General features: G+C 37.3%; 1 protein-coding gene across 4 annotated transcripts in view; it reads right to left on the bottom strand.

Moving 5' to 3' along the window:
* The window catches only part of NABP1 (nucleic acid binding protein 1), a 30,398-nt gene extending 13,156 nt beyond the window's left edge, over window positions 1-17,242 (bottom strand). The window contains exons 1-2 of one of the 4 annotated variants that reach the window (XM_081261303.1): window positions 16,945-17,242; window positions 1,941-2,028 (exon numbers count right to left, since the gene is read on the bottom strand). The gene's annotated coding sequence lies outside the window, so the exon portion shown is untranslated. The remainder of the gene's footprint in view (window positions 1-1,940; window positions 2,029-16,944) is intronic. The other 3 variants (XM_081261304.1, XM_081261302.1, XM_081261305.1) reach the window with 3 other exon arrangements.
* Between the last annotated feature and the right edge of the window lie 5,984 nt (window positions 17,243-23,226).

Here is a 23,226-nt window from a genome sequence, read left to right as displayed (position 1 = left end):
GGTGTGTGTGGAAGTTCTGTGTGAAACAAGCAAACCCATCAATTTAGAGTGAAGATGGGAAGGAGGTGCTGGAAGTTTGCAGTGTGAGGAGAGGGTATGAAATAGTGATTGGGGAATGTGGGAGACTGAATGAACCAGGCAAATATATTACAATTTTAGAAGCAGACTGAAGTCTCACTTGAAGGCAATTAACAGCCAATTTAAAGTTAGACCACTGCACATGGTATTTTTTATCAGACACTTGCATCTGTGAAGGTTTAGGACTGACAGGCTGGGAATTGGATGTAACCAGTATTGCAGTTTTGACAAATGATAGTAACACGTTTTTTGTGTGACGTCTGTTGTATAAGTCTTTCCTAGTTTGTGATTTGCCCTTTCCTTTTATCTGTACTTTAAGTCCAGAACTCTATATTTTTATATGGTCAAATATGTTTTCTTTTCCTATGGTATTTTCTGTTGCTTTTTGATGAGGTAGTCCTTCCTCTTAAGGGATGATATAAATGTTCTTCTGTACCATTTCCCATTTGTTATAGTTGAATTTTTAATTCTTTAATTTATCTATATGTATGCTGTGATGCAATAATCTGATATAATTTTCATCAAAAAGTTAATTTTACTAGCGTTACTTAGAAATAATTCCTTACCCTTAGATTTGCAATTCATTTCTGTGTGTGTGTGTGTGTGTGTGTGTGTGTGTGTATGTGTATGTATAATTTTTTTGTACTGGAGACTGAACACAGGGGCACTTTGCCACTGAACTATATCCCCCACCCTTTTTATATTTTAGTTTGAGACAGGGTGTTATTATTTAGATATCAAGCATCCATCAAAAGCTCATGTATATCCCAGTGGCTTGGGAGGCTGACGCAGGAGGACTGAGTTCAAAGCCAGCCTCAGCAATGGCGAGACTCTAAACATCTAAAATACAAAATAGGCTGGGGATGTGACTCAGTGGTTGAGTTCCCTTGAATTAAATCCCGATACAAAAAAAAAAAAAAGCTCATGAGACAATGCAAGAAAGTTTTGAGGTGAAAATATTGGGTTAAGAGAATCTTAATTTAATCAGTGCAGTAACCCCCTGATAAAAATTAACTAGGTGGTAACTATAGAGGAGGTTGGTCATTGGGGGTTGTCTTGGGGTTTTTATTTTGTCCTTGTTGAACAAAGTAGTCAGTCTCTCTCTCTCTCTCTCTCTTCCTCCCACCCTCTCTCCCTCCCCCGCCATTGAGCTGTCTTCCTCCACCACACCCTTTCACCATGATATTATACCTTTCCACAGGCTCTGAGAAATGGAGCCAGCTGTCTATGCACTGAGACCTCTGAAACTATTGAGCCACAAAATAAATTTTTTCTCTTCAAAATTGTTTTTGTCATGTCTTATGTTTACAGCAGTAAAAAAAAAAAAAAAGCTGACTAAAACACAGGTTCTCCCTAAATTGATGGGGGGTCTTGCTAGGTTGCTGATGGTCCCAAGTTCCTGAGGCTGGCCTCAAGCTTGAGATTCTTCTGCCTCAGATTCCAAGTTGCTGGAATGACAGGCATGAGCCACTGCATCCACCTTGAAAGGTATTCTCCTATTATACTTTTCTATCTTATAAACTTAAGTTCCAGGTTATTGCTCTCTTCTTGGTCACTATTTTCTCTGGCTAGTCTCAGTATTTAACATGCTTTCACTATTACATAATTCTCCAGCATCTAATAAGGCAAATACCAACTTCCAGGCCCATTTTTCAAGCATTCTTTAACCATTGTTGCTTACTTTATTTTTTTAAAAAATGTTATCATGATTTAAAATCCTTGCATGTTTTGTGTAGAATTGGAAAAAGCCTAAAAATTACTTGGGACATACTGATTTCTCAACAATGTTTAAGTTCCCCTTTCAGAAACATGCTATGATCCCCTGTTCTAGTCTTTTGAATTTTACTAGCTTGATTACTCACTCATGTTTTTACATCCTTTAAATCCCCTTGGGGTCAAAGTTTTGCTTTGATTTTGATTTTGCTGGAATGTTTCCTCATGTAAGTTCTCCTGAAAGAAAAGAAGGTACCTTCTTATACTCACACATCCAAAAATGTGTGATATTTTATTCCTCACACATCTTGAGTAGTTACAGAAGAGTTATACTGTAGTCCTTTTCTCTTAATATTTACCATAAGGCTAATGGATTCTCTTGAAATATGAATGTAGAAGAAAAAACATTTTAAATTATAAATGTCAAAAGAGAGAGGTTTATTAAACAAGTTAGTGTATCATTAGTAGGGTAATCAAGGCCTATTTTCTAAATGAGGTAAATATACATGTCCTGATAAGAAAACAAGAACATGTAGGAGAAAAAAAAAAAAAAAAGGAAGTTGCAAGACTGGGGGTACAGCTCAGTGGTAGAGTGCTAGCCTAGCACATGTGAGGCCATGGGTTTGATCTTGATCCTCAGCACTACACACACACACACACACAAACACACACACTGCACAATATATATACTAAAATTAGATTTCTTTTTTCTTTCTTTCTTTACTGTGCTGGGGATTGAACCCAGGACATCAGGCATGCCAGACAAACACTCTACCACTGAGCCACAACCCTACCCCCCATTTATATACTATATAAATGCAACAACACATACCAAATATTAATGAATTACTGTGGGGATTAGAACTAAGATGTGGGACAGAAAAAAAAAACTGTTTCTGTTTTGCATATTTTACATGATTTGAAGTTTTAATATTGTCCTATTAATTAATAGGTATATGGCTTTTTGCTATTAATGCCTATATTTATTTCACCTTTTTTTAAAAAGTCTTTATTTCACTTAATCCTACTCCCTACTGTACAGTGGGTGCTTTGCCTCGCTTAACTATTCCCATAATGCACTGTACTTATCCCAATATAATCCACAATACTTATTCCATTTATAGGAATTTTTGCATTTTTGTTTTTGTTTTGGTACTGGGGACTGAACCCAGAGTTGCTTTACAATTGAGCTACATCTCCAGCCCTTTTTATTTTATTTTTGAGGCAGGGTCTCCATAAGTTTCCCAGGCTGACTTGGAACTTGTGATCTCTTCCTCAATCTCCAGACTCACCGGGATTACAGGCATGTGCCACTGCATGGGAGAGGAATTTTCACTTTAATTAATGTACACACTGCCTTTTTGTCTATTTCTTCCAACTAGAATGAAAAGTTGTCATTTTATACCTTATAAAGCACATGTTCAATAAGTATTTGTTAAAAGTTTCTGTATTACTTGAAAGGGGATATGTACCATCTAGTTGACTGGAAAGTAAAAGAGGCTGTACTCAGAAGGGAGAAAAGGGAAGTGAGATGCAGGTAGAAAGTCCTGATGGTGAGCTGTGTCCATTGGGTGGGTAGTGAAACCCCATGGGAATGGTTAACCATCTCAGTAGGGCAAAGGGAACAGACAGAGACTAGTGTGAGAAACTATGCAAGAGCAGTAAGAAGGTAACCATCCTTCTCTATTTAGGGGAATTCCACATTGACATAGGGAAATATTACCTAAATGTCTTTCTCCAGTGACTTAGTTGTTTAGCTATCTCTTGTGGGTGGGATAAATAGGAGTGGCATGGAACTTTTGAAGGGGAAGTAGGAAGGCAAATATTATTGTGAAAGTCATAACTGAATCATCTAGTAGGCTTGCTGCTGAAAGAAAGAAAACCCCCCAAATATACATCTATATGCAGAGGCTTAAAAAAATGGAAGTTCATTTCTTCTTCATGGTATAATCTCAAGGTGAAAAGCATGGGTCTCTTGCAGACACTCAAGGACTCAGATTCTCTCCATTTTCTACTTCATTGTTCCCTAAAATGACCTCATAGTCAAAGGTGGGTTGTATTCACACTCAATGTTCCAACTCATAGAAAAGAAAAGGGAGGAACTTCAACTCAAATGACTTCCATTATAAGGCAGAGATGACCCAGAAAGTACACACTATGTCACTTTATACATTACTCCAACTTATACCCCACAATCACATCCAGCTGTGAAAGGTGTTAAAGATATCATTTCTAGCTGAGTGGTCATGTATCTCATTTTATCTCTATTTCTATGGAAAAAAGAAGGTATCCATTTTGGAGGAGAAGTAGAAATATTCACCCTATTCAAACAAACAAATATTGTGTTCTTAGTTGACTTGAAATTCTTAGGGCTGTCCAATTATGCATGTGTAGTACACAAGCCAAGGATAATGCATGGAAATTAAAGCTAAATGCATTCCATTTGGAGAACTGTCCTTTATTATGAAATAATATTCCTATTTTTATATTAAAATATCTTTAATGAGGTGGGGATGATGATTTTTTTAAGTAAAGTAGAATTTTTTTTTTAATTTTTCAAGTAAAATAGAAATTACATTAGTATATCCAGAAGGTAACCATTCTTAAAATCCTTAACTGGGAGCCAACACTTCATTTGACAACCAAACACAAAGGGTCAGCAGAGGGGCCAGTAGATAAGACTGTTACTATACCTACTCCTCCTTCAACATTAAAGGTGGCTTCCCACCCTCAGAGTAAGTTTCTTAAACTCTCCTCACCTGATACAGCATCTCCCTGTCCATAGTTGGCTAGGTCCCTCCACCACTAGATATCCGTGGCGTACTTAGTCCCGGTATAGCATTCATCATACTGCAAAAGTTCATATTTATTTCCTCCTGCTTGAATATGAGCATGCCAAGAATAAGTACCATGAACTCATTAAAAGTATTATCTCTTTCCAATATGAAAATATCTTTATTAGTTTGCTAGGGCCACCAAAACAAAATACTAAAGGTGAGTGCCTTAAACAATGGAAATTTATTTTCTCACTGATTTAGAGGTTAGAAATCTAAGGTGTCAGTACACTTGGTTTCTTACGCCTTTCTCCTTTGCTTGCTGATGACCATCTTCTCACTGTGTCCTTGTGTAGCCTTTCCTCTGTGTTCTGTGTCCCTTGTCCCTTGGTATGTACAAACTTCCTCTTCTTACAAGGATATCCACTAGTCATATTGGATTAGGATGCACCCCAAACAGCCTCATTTTAACTTAATCATGTCTTTAAAGACCATTTCTCCAAATACAGCCATATTCTGATGCACTGGAGGTTAGAGCATCAACATCTGAATTCTAGAGGCATACATTTTAGCCCATAACAACATCTTCATTATTTTTTGCTAATTATAAAATTAAACTATATTTTCAAAAGCAAATTATACAGAAGTGTGTAAGTAGAAGATCTAGAAACGTAGCTTGCACTGCTTACCTAGAATGTGCAAGGCAACCCTGGGTTCAGTCTCTAGCAGTGCATAACACACATACTTTCATGCGCACATGCACACAAACACACACACACACACACACACACACACACACACACACACACAGAAGCTTTGTGCAAGAAATTTAAAGTCTCCTATCATCTTACCCCCTCCCCAAAGCAATGGTTCCCAACCAGTAGGACTGATCAATGTTTCTTGAATGAATGAATGAATGAATGAATGAGCAGTTGTGTGGTCCTGACATTATAGCTGAAGAAATGAGACACCAAGAGGCTGCACAACTTTTAAGGTCATTAAACCAAGTAATAAAAAGAGAACCATAATCCAGTTCTGCCAATTTCCTATCCAATTTTCCTTCTAGAATCCTATACTACCTCCTTACTTATGTTTATTTTCAACTTTGAATACTTATGGGCCTCATTTCTTTTTTCCTTTTCTCCTTCTTCTTCTTCTTTTTTTTTTTTTTTTTTCCATACTAGGGATTGAAATCAGGGGCACTCAACCACTGAGCTACATCCCCAGCCCTATTTTGAATTTTATTTAGAGACAAGGTATTACTGAGTTGCTTAGCGCCTCACCATTGCTGAGGCTGGCTTTGAACTCGCAATCCTTCTGTTTTAGCCTCCCAAGCTTCTGGGATTACAGGCATGTACCACCACGGCCAACATTTTTAATGTTAAAGGAAGTAAGCTGAATATTACTTCCTTAAAAGTTATCAAACCTGATTAAGTTGCTTTTCACTTATCTTTGTCCTTGCCTTGGGCTCTTTATACTACAAAAACAAATATTCACTCAAATTAGTTTTCAGGCATGAATAGCAAACATTGTCAAAACTTCATGTTTTGAGAACAGTAACTACTTACTTTCTTGATTCTGTTGGCTGACCATCTAGGAGTGACTCCTGATGGTCTTTCCTACACTCACTCATGTGGATCCACTGAGTGAGCTATCAGATTACAGCTCACCTGAGGCCAAAGGACCTAGGTAGGACTCACTTATGTGCCTGGAGATGGGTGCTAGCTCTGCACTGGGGCGCCTCTGCTCTTCCCCAGGTGCTCGGCCATCCTGTGGTGTTTCACATCAGACTTTGCATCATCATGACCTCAGGGTTCCAAAGAGGCAAGTAGAAGCTTCAAGGTCTCCTGGGCCTAGACTCTAGAACTAGCATAATGTCACCTCTGTAACATTCTGTTCATCAAAGTCAGACACAAATTCAATTGAGATCCAAAGGGGGCAAACAAATAACTTCTGCCCGCTTATTATTTCCCCAAATTGTATTGCTTCTTTACTACACTACTTCTTTAAAGATGTTATTACTTTATACATGTAAAATAGCCACATTAGCATTGATTATAATAATTTCCCTAGTGACAAAAAGCAAATTCCTTTTTTTTAATTATGGAAGGACTTAAATATTCCCAAACTATAAAAGTCTAATGCTAAATACACTTCATTCTATAGTCTCCAAGTATGTTTACACAAATAAATACACACAAAATCACTCTCCATCTACGAAAGCACTTCTTACCACCAGGGCTTCATATGTGTATTTATTTATTTATTTATTTATTTATTTTAAATAGCAGTGTGTATTTATATTTTTCACTTAAACTTTTCAAATGGGAATAATTTCAAGTAGTATTTTTCTCTCAACCCACTACTTATGACACTAAAAGTGAATTCCCTAAGCAATTTTATAGTAAAACGAATCCTAAGAAGCTTCGACATGCTCATAGCAAACATCAAATAAAATATAAATTTGTCACTCTCTTTATGAGATCTCTTTTGAATAGTGGCCCTTTAAAATCCGGTAGTATATTTTATAGATTCTCTTTACTTCCCTGAGAATTATCAGAATCAAGGACTCGGGTAAATACTTTGATGACAGATTGTAGTTAACATATAAAAGGTTGCAAGAACCACACAGAACAGACTTCCAGAAATGGAGAGGGTTTTAAACTTCTAAGATCTGAGAGAAGGTTTTGATATTGGGTAAATGAAGTGAAGGTGTTGTCCAGTTCTACATATGTGTAGAGGAGGATATTGTTGCAGGGTCTGAGAGGGAAATTAATATTTTTGAGCATGTTCTTTGTGTCAGGCACTTGGCATACATTCTCATTTAATCATTACAAGACCCCTCCAAAGTAAGATTTATTATCCACATTCCATAAATGGGAAAATAAAGACTGTAGAGAGATTCCAGTCCACAACTACTGCTGAGTAGTACTGAAATTCCAACCATATTTCTCTGGCCTCAAAGTCTCAACATAAGAGAGCATGTTATAATGTCACAAGATATAAATCACTCTAATTAAATGTAAGCCATCCTGGGTATTATCCTTCAAACACAGTGATCTGCTTAGAGATTAAATTTTAAAGCAAAGCGAATTGAACAGGGGTCAGCCAATTGTGGCCCCAAACCCTTTTGTGGTATTGCCTAAGGCTGCTTTCAACAGAGGCGAGTAGTGACAGAGTCCACATGATCTGAAGAGTCCAAAATATTTATGACCTGACCCTGTATCGAAAAATGTGCTGACCTATGGTATAGAACCTTTCTTGATCCATATCCAGTGGTGTCCCAGGAAGAGAAATCTGAAGTCTAGCAGACACTGAAAAAAGGTATGTTTTATGTTTGCAAGGGGATCTGCTGACTTTGCCCTATCTTGGAAATAGAGTAGTATTTTATAAAATCAGTCAATTCACTTTATCCTGATCTCTTACCTGTTAAGGAATTTCATCATAAATAGCATGGGCTAAGTACTGCAACAACTGAAAACATGGTATGATGAAAACCATAGATAATATGGTTGCTATGAAATTTAGCCATATTATAAATCAGTTATTTAATATTCTGGATTCAAAATCACCACAATTAGAGGCTGAGCACTTGCCTAGCATGGGTGGAGCACTGGATTTGATTCTCAGCACCAAATAAAAATAAATAAATAAAATAAAGGTATTGTATCCATCTACAACTAAAAAAATATTTTTTAAAAATCACCACAGTTAGGAATTTACTTTGTGTGAATCTCATATAGGCTTGATTATACCTGAGAGGCCTATAAAACCTGGTTTTTAAACTATACAAAAATAAAAAATTAAAACTCATTGAACCAAAAAGACAGACAAATGAAAAATGTTTAACTGTAGAAATCAGATAACCAGTCTTTCAATCGACATCATTTTATTAGCATATTTCATTCATTAACTGACTTCAAAGAATAAATGAACTTAATTGATGACAAAGGTTTACACACTTCTGATTAATTATATTTACACGGTGTTCTTTATTTGATTTTACACAAAAACAGCAAAATAAGACAGAAAACACAAAAATCTGCATGGAATTTTTTAAACGAGTACTAGAAAGTGTGGAATAAAAGACAGTTTGTTCATCTGATTGGGCTGGATTTATTAACCACTTAATTTCCAAAGTAACATGGAAGTAGCAATTTGAGATGAATCACACACACACACAAAAAAAATAAAAAATAAAATAAGAAACAAAATTGTAAATAGTTAATTATTAAAAAGACAAATATTGTGGGGTATTTTTTGCACTGGGGGTTAAATTTAGGGGTATGCTACCACTGAGCTACATTCCCAGCAGCCTTGTTTGTTTTAATTTTGAGATGGCCTCACCAAGTTGCCAAACCTGGCTTAAAACTTGCTATCCTCCTGCCTCAACCTCCCAAGTTGCTGTATTATAGACATGCGCCACCACTAAGGACACTGAAAATAATTTTTTAAGATAATAACTTTTGATGATGATGGTGATGATGATTATGTACCATATATTGAATTCAGGGGTGCTTTACCACTGAGCTTTTCTCCAGGTCTTTTCATTTATTTATTTATTTTTGAGACAGGGTCTCACTAAGTTGTTGGATCTGGCCTTGAACTTGAGCTCCTTCTGCTTCAGCCTACTGAGTTAATAATATTTAATAATTAATAAAGTCTAGCAGACACTGAAAAGAGGTATGTTTTATGGGATTAAGGTGTGTGCCATTGCTTCCATCTCAAAAGTAATAACTTTGTAAAAGTAAAGATTTTTTTTTAATTTAAAAATATTGAGGACATGGCAATAATGAATACCCAATTTTAGTTTATTTTTTGTGTGAATATATATTTATATATTTACCTATATAAATGTTAAATATTAAATATATTTTTTAACTTTATGACAGTTTTAGATTTACAGAAAAATTACAAAGATCATTTAGAGCTATCAATGTGCTCCTCAACCAGTTTTCCATACTATTATTGTCTTAAAATTAAGATAAAACATTTGTTATAATTAATAAAACAATATATGTTTAACTGAAAGTCCATATCTAAATCATATTTCCTTAGTTTTTACCTAATGCCCTTTCTAGATTAGCCTGAACTGTCCTTTCTTGAATCAATTAAATGTTGGCAATGGTAGTGGGTTACTGTGACTTAGTTAATTTGGGCCAACCTTGGCGAATCAACCATACATGTGTTACACTTAGGGGTAGAGTTGAATGACATGGACAGGTCAATCCCCGTATTCACTGCAGTGAATATGGTTTTCTGATGCAAAGCTTACTAAGACACAGCAAAAATAATTCAGTGAAACAGAAAAGTTTGCCTAATCCTGAATACCAGAGATATTCATGACACCATTTTTTCACATTCCTTTTTTTTTTTTTTTTTGGTACTGGGGATTGAACCCAGGGGTACTTTATCACTGAACTACACCCCCTTTTTATTTTTTTTTTATTTTGAAGCAGGGTTGCTGGGGGCCTCACTAAATTACTAAGACTGGCCTCAAACTTGCAATCCTCTTGCCTCAGACTCCTGAGTCGCTAGGATGACAGGCCTGTGCTACCACACCCAGCTTGTTTCACATTCCTAAAGGGGGTTTCTGGAAACTTGAAATTCCCAAGATTCAGAAAAACAGAATGATTTACATGGTTTCTTGGCCTTGTCTCCATTCCATTGGTAGACATGTTGTTTTCTATATATAAGATCATGCTCTACTGTTACTTTTCTTTATTTTTCTCTTTTGAATTAAAAAAAATCATTTTTTAAGTTAAGAAAATGCATTTACATGATGAGAAATTTAAAACATATTGAAGTTGTGTATAGAAAGACTTCTTTCTCCTTCCTGTGCTCTCCAGGCACCCAGTTCTCCACTCCCCTTCACCACGGTTTCCATTTTCTTGTGTACCACTTCAGAGATAACCTGAGCCTTTATAACAAAAGATGTACATATGTCCTTTCCCTCCACCTCATTTTACAACACTCTTTTGTACCTTGCTTTTATTTTCCTTATACTATATCCTAGGAATCTTTCTAAAGCCATAGAGAACCTACTATCTTTTTTTTTCAGAATTCATAATATTCTAATGAGGGACAGACTTACTGTCATTTATTTTATTAGTCCTCTATTGATGCACATTTGAGTTATTTACAGTTTTTTGATACTACAAACAAAGCTGTAATGAATAGCTGAAACAAATGTCATTTCACACATGTAGGAGGATGCCTGTAGAATAAATTACTGCCTTTTCCATCTTTCACCAAAATTTCATTTCCTCTCCAAGAACAAGTTTTGCACTGGGTAGGAGTACTCACTGAAACACTTTAACATCTTTCGTTTGTTTAATATAAAAGAATCGTTCCTGTTACAGACTGAAACCATTTCCAAATTATATATTCCACATACTGATTTATGCAGAAACTCTACGGCCTCACTAAGAACCATCCATCACTTTCTTAGACCTTTACTTGTGTTAACAGAACCAGCAGTTGGGGAACATATAAAATAATAATACCATTGACTACATGTGAAACAAGCCGAGAACAATGCCAGGAAGATGTGATAAGCAAGGAGTTGTCTGGCCTTGCCCGGTAGCCTAGCAACTTACTCAGTGGCCTCAGAACCCTTTCAATTTGACTTGACATTTCAGCAGAGTCACTAGGCTCATGGCCATTCTGAGGAAGCTTGTATATGTCCAAGACTGTGTGCGCATTTCCTGTCAGAGGTCTTGAAATTGTAATCCCTGGGATATTTCAGCTGATTTCCATTAGTAGGGGTCAAGAAAGCCAATTGCATTATTTTCTATTTACCAGTCCAAAGCAGAAGCCAGTGTACTCTGAGAAAGTTCTAAATAGTTAGACAATTGAATATGGATTATACTATCCCCCATGACTTATCAATAAAAGCTCAAGTCACGCCCCTCAGGAGCTAGTGATGGCATCCACAATGGTAAAATCACAAAGATACCAACTAACATTTATTGAGCATTCACTGTTTGTCAAGCACTCTGCTAAGAGCTTTACAAGCCTCTTTAGATTTCAGAACAAATTTACAGCTAGGATCCAGAGGAAGCCTACCCCTTCCCCTTCCACATCCCTCTACCAAAGTAAACTCTGATGGTGGGCCCTCTCATTTGTCCTAAGAGCTACTAAAATAAAAAATTTCTTGCAAGAGTGAACACAGCCAACTGGAACAGTATTTACACACTTTTTTTTTTTAACTGACCATGTTATATTCTTTACAGAGTAAAATTTTTATGAAGAGAGTGGAGAGCTCTGTAGAGGTGGTGTTCACAGGGTGGGGGTAGGGAAAATGCCATCAAGAAGAGACACTAAAGGGCAAAGTTGAAAGTTAAAGCTTAGTTTGCTTCAGAGTAGTACCTGGAATGTAATCAAAATATCACTGCTCTCTCAATTCTAAATTCCCTTATGACTGCATGAGAAAACAAAAGCCAGAATAGATTTTCCAACCCTGCAATATATTGATAATAATTAACTTTATTTAATGGTTTATTAAGTAGCAGCGTGCTCAAGGACCAGTAACTTCTAATCAATGCATTAGAGAGTCCTCAGAAGTTGATTAAGGTGTTTACGAGTGTTGTTTGGGATTGGGCCTTTTAAAATATCATCAGCTCCAAGACCAGTTTCATAGAGATTTGCTTTTCAAATGATTTTTTTTTTTTTTTTGAGGTTTGGTTCTGGGTCTTTAAGCACAGAACAAGAGTTCTTTCACAGAGGCATTATTTACCGAGTCCTAAAACCACTCGGACTGAAAAAGATCACTCAGAATTGCTGAGAGGGGTCAGCAAGTGGCGTGGAATGCCTGAGAAAGTGGGACACATGGTTAATTACACAAACTAGCCAAGAGTTAAACAAAAAGCAAAAGCTCTCTCTCTCTCTCTCTCTCTCTCTCTCTCTCTCTCTCTCTCTCTCTCTCTCTCCCTCCTGTCTGTATCTAGTTTGAAAATCTATCATTTGCAGCAACTTGTTTTTTTTTTTTTTTTTAACTTCTGAGGTCCCACAGTGCACTGGGCTGGGCTGTGTCATTTATGGCCTCTCTTGACTGGCTGAGTCCAGCTTGCTAAATGAATGTCTGGAACTAAGGGAAAAGAAAACCTTGTGGGGTGCCCCACATAGCCACTGGATATAGGCCCTAACCCAAAGCACACCACTGGGCTGCAGCTACCATGACCTCTCCAATATTTCCAGAGAATTACCATGAACTTTACTGGAAATGAGCTGCCTTGACCAGTCAGAGCTCATTCTCTCAGGAAGCTTAGAATCCAGTGGATTTCACAACATTTGTAGCTTCTTGAGAAATGCAAAATGAATTTCCAAACCTTTCCTCAGGCTTGATGAGATTCCCAAGTGATTGCAAAAGTGAAAATAAAACCCACAGCCATTTTGTATCTTGGTATTTATGAATAAGACAGGAAGTGAAAATTGTATGGGAGAAAGCTGGACTTCATAATTATATGGACTTTTTGGCTCTGAGTAGAATCCACAGCCCCTATATGGGAGGAAAAAATCATTGGGAATGATACAGGTTTAATCTCCTCCTATACTTCAACAATTCATGGGAAATTAGGGCTGGCTGGAATTTAAAGATTATTCCACGCCTTCATTTCACAAATCTGAGCCCACAAAGATGTCACTCACTGATGGGCACTCAGTTCACAAGGTAGAAAGAACACTAGGCTTAGACTGAGAGAAGTAGAACAGAAGTTAACCTACAACTTTCTGGTTGTGGCTTTCAGACAAGTCAGTGAGTTCAGTTTCTATATTGGCAAATTGAAGTAATTTCAAAATTCACATGCTGTGACTGTTGCTCTGTTAGTTGGAGGATCAGTGGACTGGCACTAGAAACTTGAAGGTACATGGCTCTAGCAAATTCACAAATTCACAAATAGTAGAGGAAGCCACCTTTAGAAATAAATCAGAAAATGATAAGTTTATGATGGAAAAGTTTTCAAAATATTTTTTTGTGTGTTTGATCAAAGAGAGCTACCTTTCTACTGTACTCCCACCCCAAAATCCAAACAAAAGAACACAGTGAGAAATGGATTACTTTTAATTTCAGGTGAACACATTTCCCAATACCTTTGGAAAGAATGTATCAAATACATACAGGTAGGAGCATGCTGATTCTCTTTTGACACTTAACCAGATATTGGTATAACCCATCAGTGTATTTGAGAACACTCAGAATTCCAAGCAAAGTGAGTTGGGTACAATATCTTGGAAGAAGATCTGATCAGAAATGTGGAAAAGGCTAAGCAAATGAAATAAGGATGATTGGCAAGAAGGAAAGCAAAAAGAATCCCCCCCACCACCAAGTGCCAGAAAATAGCAAGGCACTGTGCTAACTTTATGCACTTCACTGTATATAATCCTCTCAATTACCTCACAGAAAGTCAGTGCTATTGTCTCCAATTTTTCATATGAGGAAACTGATGCTCAAGAAATTAAATAACATACAAATTAGTGTTAGGCATTGGATATGTATGACAGCAGTACACCTCCAGAGCCTGATTTTGCAGAGTTATATTTTATTTTACTGACATTACATATACATATAATTTAAAGAATCAGTTCTACAAGGTTTGTTTTGAAAACAACCTACTTTTCATTCACTAGAGGCAACTCTTTTCATACTCCATTCAAGCCCACTCCCGGATGCTTAATAAGGTATTTCCCTCTGTTTTACTGAATAATGTTTGGGTTTTTTTTTTTTTTTTTTTGTTTTTGGTACCAGGGATTGAATCCAGGGGTACTTAACCACTGAGCAACATCTTCAGTCCTTTTATGTATTTTTTATTTAAAGATAGGGTCTCACTTAGTTGCTTAGGGCTTCACTAAATTGCTGAGGCTGGCTTTGAACTTGTGATTCTCCTACCTCAGCCTCCCCAGGCCCCAGGATTATAGGATTGTGCCATTGTGCCCCAGAATAATGTGTTTTAATTGTTACTTTGTATGTTTTCCCTTGTCATGTAACTCTAGAGAGTGAGAAGTTAGCCATCTTTATTTCTCATTCCTCACTCCCATCCTGAGCCCATTCTCTCAATATGATCATGCTGTGGTTTTCATTATATCGGATAGGAATATATTAATGAAAGTCTTAATATGGTATTCTTGGATGAACATCTGTTTTTATCCATGGTTTGGAGAAGTTGATGGGCCACTTAACCTGGAAACTGAAATCATAAAATATTTTCATGATTTTCTTTTCTTTGTTCCCTATCATCTGCTCTTTTTTTCTTAGTAACCCTTTTCTTGGATGTTGGACTCCTGGATTGCTCCTACAATCATAATATCCTAGCTCTCCTACATCCTTATGTTAGTCTTTCTCCTCTTTGTCCTAGGAGACTTCCTTAACTTTATGTTTTAGGACTAATATCAAATTTCTCGTTTCTAATGTCATATTTTTTAATGTCTAGGTTTTCTTTGAGCATACTGAATATTCTTTTTATAGATAATCCTGTTATTATTTCATATCTTCTCTTAGCTCTCCGAAGACAAGATAGTTTGTTTTTTAAAGTTTTCTTTTGGCAGAGTGTATTCCCTTCAAGTTGCCTTCTTCTATTTGTTTTTTCTCTCTTTCATTAATAGGCTTTTCCCCTCAAATATCTAGCCATCCCCAGCTGTCCAGTTTTATTTCAAGAATGGGCCATTGAGAAGAGAAGGTGGCTGTCCACTGGGTTTGCTTTGGGATGATGTGACACTGGTCAACATACTGGGCCAGTGTCTTTTCTCTCAGGCTGATAAGACTTCCCAGAGAACACTTCCAGCCTTCTGCCAAGAAGGTGCAAGCCTGGCTAACAGTGTTCTAGGACTCAAGTGAAGGAAGAAAGTGGAGGAAATCTTGGTGCATGATTTATAAACACTTTTTTTTTTCTTTTTTGGTGTGGAGGGTGAGATTGAACTCAGGGTCACTTGACCACTGAGCCACATCAACAGTCATTTATTCTATTTTATTTAGAGAAAGGGTTGCACTGTGTTGTTTAGTGCCTCGCTTTTTGCTGAGGCTGCCTTTGAACTCGAAATCCTCTGTCTCAGCCTCCTGAGTTGCTGGAATCACAGGCATGCGCCACCGTGCCCGGCTTATAAACACTCTTTTATTTGTTTATTTTTTTTAATTTTTATATATGACAGCGGAGTGCATTACAATTCATATTACACATGTACAGCACTATTTTTCATATCTCTGGTTGTATACAAAGTATATTGACACCAATTCGTGTCTTCATACATGTACTTAAGGTAATGATGTCTAACTCATTCACCATCATTTCTATCCCCATGCCCCCTTCCTTCCCCTCCCACCCTTCTGCCCTATATCAAATTCATCTATTCCTCCCTTGCTCCCCATCCCTGCCTCAGGATGAATCAGCCTCCCTAGTCTTCAGTGTCATAGCCCTCAACCTTTCCCATTACACCAATCCAGAGTCCCTTTGTTATTGTCAGCAGAATGAGACAGAGAGTCATTCTGCTACCTGTAAAAGACAGGTGTGGTGAGTTAGGGATCTACCAGCTTTTTTTCAAAGACTCTGTGCCAAATCCCCTGCTTAGGCACCTAAGTTCTACTTAGTTTCTAGTTCCTAAGGTACCTGATGCTCCAATTTTTTAGAGCTGTACATTGCTAAGTTGGGCTGCCTCTCCACAAGTTTAAGATTCAGTTTCTTGGGTGTCCTAATTGAGTTACTACTCATCTATCTGCTTCCCATTTTCTAAAATTTTATTGCTGTTGTCTTCTATCTCATTCCCTTTGTCCTTGTGCATTTATGTCTTGTTCAAAATCATTTTATTGTTCTCTTGGCTGGATTCAGGAACGGAGAGATTTGAATGCTTATGTTCAATCTGACAGCTTTAACTGAGCTTCCGCAGATGCTAAGCTATTATCTATGTTATAGTTTGTGGAGCTTGTCCTATTATAGAAAGGGATTCTAAATCTGGTAAACACAAATGCAGTCACTAAAAAAAATATGATAGTCATCATTTGGAAAGCATGTCCATCAGGACTTTCCATTGTTTTTTTGTTTGGATTCCATGCATGCTCACCAGTAATCACCTGGAACCTTCTAATTATGTGAAATTCAGCATGTCCAAAATAAAATTTATAACCTACCTTACAAACTATGAGTGCTACAGTGTTCTCCTGCAATGGGCACTGTCTTAGTAAGTGCTACCTCATGTTTTCAATTACTCATTCCAGAAACTTTGGAGTCATTCAAGCACCTTCTTCCCAGCCCAAGTGCTACCTGTGAATATTTACGGTATGCGTCCACTTCCCTCCTTCCCTACTGTAAAGATCCTAGTGCAAGTACACAGTCCTCACCCCTAGACTTCTACAGTCCTAGATAATTGCCCTGCAACACTTTCAGCCTCTTACCTATCCACTCCCCACACTGCAGTCATTGCCATCTTTCCAAAGTGCAAGCTGGATCTTGTTCTACGTGATCTGCTTTAAACCTTCAGTTGTTTCCCAGAAGACAGACCATCCTTAGCAAGGTTTATATGACCTGCAGGGATTGTGGTGCTCCCTCTCTTACCTTCTGCACTGTGGCACCTCCCAGCCAAGAATTCTTGCTTTTGATCTTTTCTCTGATGCTCTCCACCCCCACCCCCCACTTTCTACCCCCTGCTGCAAAGGACCCTTCAGGTAAAAGAGCTCCAACCTAATAGCTGCTCCCAACAGCCTAACTGCCCCTCCAGTTGGCCCTGGTATTGCTTACTCATTCCGTGGGTCTTGGTTAAGTGTCCTTTCTTCAGGGAAGCCTGATGAGGTCAATGTCTGTTTTTAGTGTACTCATATAGAAACATGCTTCATTTCTTTATCTCGCTTATTAATTAGGCTCTCCATTTTTATGACTATTTGATTAATATCTGCCCTTCTTAACAAAGAATGCATCTGTTATTTCTCACCACTATATTCTCAGGACATGCTTAATTGCTGACTGTCCGTTTTATTTTTCTATTTTCTATTTATTCGTTTATTTTGCAGTGCTGGCGATCAAACCCAGGGCTTCATGAATGTTAGCCAAGCACTCTACCACTGAGCTATGCTCCCAGTTGATTGTCCCTTTTAAAGTTGATTTTCAAAGAAAAAATAATATTTAGCTGAAATATTCCTCAAAATCGGTATTTTGACTATTATGCAACTTTTCTTATGATGATTCAAGGTCATTATCCTTAAAAATACTGTAAAAAAGTAAATTTCTTAGTTTTTTTGAGCATTTATGGTTATCAATTGTTACATTAAATAACCTAATGATCAGTCAAAAGGAAAAATGAGAAGATTTTGAAATTTTCAAAGGAAATTTGAATTGTTTAATGCTAGGTAGAAGAGCATAAGATTCGTTCAAATACCACTTTCAAATATAGGAAGTACTGAATAACAATAATTGTTATTATTGCCATTCTTGAGAGCTTATCACCCATCAGTAGTAAGAAAGAATTTGAAATACATTATCCCGTTTATTTCTCACACTAACCCCCTGGTAGCATTTTCATTTTATCAATGAGGAAACTCAGGCAGATTAAGAAAGTTGCCAAGAAGCTGACAGTCCAAGTGCTTGCACTGGGGCTCACACTTTAGGCAGTCTGGCTCCAGAGTTTGTGTGTTAAATCCCTTAATGAGAAAAGCAGTTATTTTCATGAAGCCAGATAGTTTTACCAAAGAAAAATGATCTTACATTTGGGAGAATCTTCGTTGGGATGCAGAAAGAACTATTTAGAAGCATTAAATATTGGAATAAGTTATTTCACAACTAAGCTGCATTATCTATTTTGATTATAGAATGGATAGACATATAGCTCAGAAGGGTCAGTCAATAATATCTTTAAAGGTAGCGCTTGCAGCCAACTGACCATTTTTTGAAGTATCCTCCATCTTTTCAACTCTAAAAGGTTGTTATTGCTATCTTTTGTCTCCAACCTTTTTTCCTGGACTACCATAGTCAACTCTGCATTATCCCAGGGCAGCTTATCCAGGGGCAAGTCTTGCTTTATTGAGTTTAGTAGTCACTTTGCTTAATGACTTGCTGTGTTAACAACTTGGCATGCCCTTCATCCACAGTCAGCACCTACTCAGTTTAATTACTTGCTTTGTTGACATTATGCTATCTTCAGGGAAACACTGTGAAATCCAAAACTTAATGTCTTAATCCTTGTGTGCTGCTATAACAGAATACTTAGAACTAGGTTAATTTATAGTGGACAGAAATATATTGGCTCATGGTTCTGGACACTGGAAAGTCCAAGATCCAGAGGCTGGCTTCTAGCTAGGGCTTTCTTGCTGTGTCATTACATGGCAGAATTGCAAAGAGCAGCCAATAGAATAAAAAGGGCTGAACCCATCCTTTCATAAGAAACCCACTTCCTTAATATTGGCATTAGTCTACCCACAAGGGTGGATGCCTCATGACATATTCACCTCTCATTAGACCTCACCTCCCAACACTGTCATATTGGGAATTAAGTCTCCAACACATGACCTTTGGGGGACATATTCAAACCATTAAAATTAACTGCCTTCACTATTAGTACCATTTCTCACTCTTCAAAAAATATGAGATTACAGGGCTGGAGTTGTGGCTTAGTGGTAGAGCACTTGCCTAGCACTTTCGAGGCACTGGGTTCGAGCCTCAGCACCACATAAAAAAAATAAATAAAATAAAGGTACTGTGTCCAACTACAACTAAAAAAAAAATTTAAATATGAGATTATAATGATATAAGTAGAAAGATACAAAACAAGAACATGAGGAAGTTAGCATGGTCAATATAAGCATTTGATGAACTCAAAAACATGAAAAAAAAAGATAAAAGATGACATAATGACTCAATGCATCAGAAAGGCAAGAGAAAATACCAATAGTATATTTAGAAAGACTAAATTGTTCTTCATAATGATCTTGAGGTTTGCTTAAAATATGCTAAGCATCCTTTGAAGAATTTCTCCATTGAAGTCAATAATGTATAGGGGCTGCAGTTGTGGCTCAGTGGTAGAGCACTTGCCTAGCTTGTGTGAGGCCCTGGGTTCGATCCTCAGCACCACATAAAAATAAATAAATAAAATAAAGGTATTGTGTCCATCTACAACTAAAATAAATAAATAATTTAAAAAGAAGTAGATTATATACAATATATAATATTGTATTTTATATATATATATTTGGTCCTGGGTTTAAAGGTTAAACCCAGGGTTACTTTACAAAGGACTTACATCCCCAGCTCCTTATTTATTTATTTAGAGACCTGGGTCTTGCTAAATCGCTGAGGACCTTGCTAAATCGCTGAGGGCCTTGCTAAATAGCTGAGGGCCTTGCTAAATTCCTGAAGCTAACCTTGAACTTGTGAACCTCCTACCTCAGCCTCCTGAATAACTGGTTGTATTTTTAAACAAGTAAAGAACCCAACTTAATGAAGCAAATAGTGTGTGTGTATATGTGTGTGTTGGTAATAGTTTTGTATAGGAAAGCATGCTAGAAACCGGGTCCCCATATCTCTTTCCTGGATTCTCTATGGAGTGGCTGCTGACTCAGTCCTGCTCCAGGAAAGCCTTTACTCTGTCATGGGTTACAAGACTGAGACTGATAGCTTACACTTGCTTTTGAAGAACAGTCACCAAAGACCTTTAGATCTTAAAATCCATGTGTTCACCCTCGCCAAATGCTGTATGTCTGCCTGTTTTATCTGAGGGGGGAAAAATAGCCTTCCCCTACTTCTCTGTTGAATCACAAGAGGAAGGAAAACAAAGGATGAATTGTGTCTCTGTCTGGACCCTAGGCAAGTTCTCTGCAGGATTGTCTTTGGTTTAGCTAACTATAAGAGAATCCCACAGTAAGGAGTTTAATCTGTCTTGTGGAATTTGAGACCAAAAGGTCAGGAACTCCTCTGTACGTCAGCCTCCCCATGGGCTTCCGTAATGTTTTAATAAAAGAGAGCATTTGATACATATAACCAGTTAGCAGTTTTGATTGTCTTCATAGGATAGTGCTAGTGCCCCAAAATGACCAAAGACTTTCTTGCCTGTAAAGATGTGCATGAAGATGTGGGTGTTATCATTCCCTAAATGCACTGAAACTCTAGTTTCATGAGGTTTGGTTGCCTTGGGAATTATTAGTTTAATTCTGTCTCACCCTCAAGTTCACCACATGCTTTGTCTGCAGAAACAACATGAATGATGTTGTACAAACAGTCTGAACCTGGTCCCCTCACTTGACACCCGTCCCTCTCTAGACTATCATCTTTTATGAGGACAAGGGGATTATGACTATCTTTTCACTGTTGCACTATAATCTTTATCATAAAGGAAATGCTCAATAACTAGGCAGATGAATGAAAAATAAATTAATGGCTTAGGAGTGACTGTTTTCTTCACTTAATCCCTCTATTCCCAAATCTGGCTGTACTTCAGGATCACCTCGGGAACTTTAAAAAAAAAAAAAAAAAACAACAGGAATGAGTCCTTTTATACAAGCATTCCCAATAGTAGTTTATAAAGTGATTGTGATGTGATGCTAAATTTGAGAAGCAAGAATTTAACTTATCTGGCCTCAGTTTTCTCATCTAAAAATAGTTGATGCTGCTACCTCATTAGATTTAAAGATCAAATGCATAAAAGCCCAAAGTACTGTAGCAAAGAAGGGACTGTGTATGACGGTGTAAGGCAGGACAAGAATGGAGGGCAACCAGACAGGCCTGCCAGAAAGAACACATTCACTATTTCATAACCCAAATGCTTCTCTGTGACACAGACATGACTCATCAGATTCTAAGATTTAAGTAGGATCTGAATGTCTCCTGAACAAATCAACCACTCACCTCTTTGCCTATAAATCTCCCACATCTCTCTTCTGCTAAACTTAGAAACAAAGCATTTATTTTATATAAAATGTATGGGAAAATTACTGGAAAGACCTACTCTTTTGGAGCAAAGATGGTGATTTATTCCTGTCTTTATTTCTCCACTTGCTCAACTGTCATCACTGGTCATTCCAATCCCATGTAATTTGACGCCTTTGGGTTATTAATGTTCAGTTTTGCTTTAAAACAAGTGTTACAGACGCCCCTGCATTCCCTGAATCCCCTTTATTGCTTCTGGGAGCCCATTCTCCAGCTTTGCACACTCAGCTCCTAACCTAACTGGTCAATCCCCTTCTTCAAAGAACTACCTGTGGGCTACAGGATATCCTAAGGCAGGATGCACTGAGAGCCAGAAGTAGGTGCAGGAGAGTTGGTGTACCTCCCCTCGTCCCAGGACAGCAGATGGCCAGCCCCTGGGTAGTAGAGAAGTATGAAAGCCCAGATGACCTCCTTGAGGCAGAATAAACTCTACAGTATCAATTACACCCCAGACCTCCCACTCAGTGATGCTGAGAATAAAACTTTGCCTATAATTGCATCCTTGCTGGGCTACTTCCTCCTCCTTTTCTACTCCCCCCACCCCCGCCCAATTCCTTTCCCGATTCCATGTTCAAGAGCTTCATTGATAATCATTGGCCCACAAATCTTCATTTCTGCCTCTTCCTCATAACATCTTCTTCTTCCTCAACTATAGGTATTATAATTTTAAATAGACTTTTCATTTGCATTCACCTGATTCCTGCATGGCATGTGTGACTATGGGTCTATAATAGTTAAGTAGGGAGCTGATTTCTTCTTTTGTGATTTCAAGTTCTTTGCCCTTCCAGTAATTCAGATTAGTCCCTTTTTATGTGTAATTTACATATAGGAAAGTGTACAGATTTTAAGTATTATAGCCCAACAAATTTTTACACGCATACACACCCATATAATCAACTCCCAGACTGAGATATAGAATATTTTAATCACTGAAGGCTCCCTGTGCCTCCTCCTAGTTGGCAGTAACCACTCCCAAGTAACCTCTTTTCTAATTTCTATCATCGTAGACAAGTTTAGCCTGTTTAACACTTTTTTATAAATAGAAACATCCTACATGTGCTTTTTTGGGTCAAGATTCTTTCATTTAACATTATGCTTGGAAAATTCATCCATGTTACATATATAGTTCATTCTTTTTCATTGCTATGTGACTTGCCATTGTGTTAGTATACCCACCACTTATCAACCCATTTAATCACTGATGGAAGTTTGGGTTGTCCGTAACTTGAAGCTATTATGAATAAGGTGGCTGGGAACATGGTTTACAGGGCAGAGACAAGCACTCATTTCTGGATGCATTCTCAGGACTGGAATTGCTAGGCCACAAGTTGTATAGTTGTCTAGCGTTAGTCAGTGCTATAGCAAACATATAAACAGTCATATCCGTGTGCATTTCCACCTAGTTGATTATAAACCTTTTTAATTAGTTATTTTTTCTCAAGTTTTATTACAGTATAATTTTTACACATTAATTTACCCCATTTTTAATGTAAAGTTTTAAGAATTTTGATGAGAATTACAATTGTGTAACCACCACCACAGTCAAGATAACTGATCACCTTATCTTCTATTTCAGCATAGAAATGTTTGTAATTTTGCTGCATCATGTATGACTTATCTCCTATTTGTCTATTTTTTAAAGAACTTTTCTTTTATTCTTTCAGATGAACAATAAAATTACTCTGCAAAATGTCAAAACAAATATTATTACTTTCTCATTTAAAAGAGGTAAGAATAGCTCTTGAGTTGCACAGGTCCTCTTAGGA

Source organism: Spermophilus citellus, assembly GCF_964194105.1.
Source record: "Spermophilus citellus genome assembly, chromosome: 11".
Taxonomy (NCBI): Eukaryota; Metazoa; Chordata; class Mammalia; order Rodentia; family Sciuridae; genus Spermophilus; species Spermophilus citellus.
Note: the sequence above shows the minus strand (reverse complement) of the source record. Positions and strands in the feature narration are given on the sequence as shown.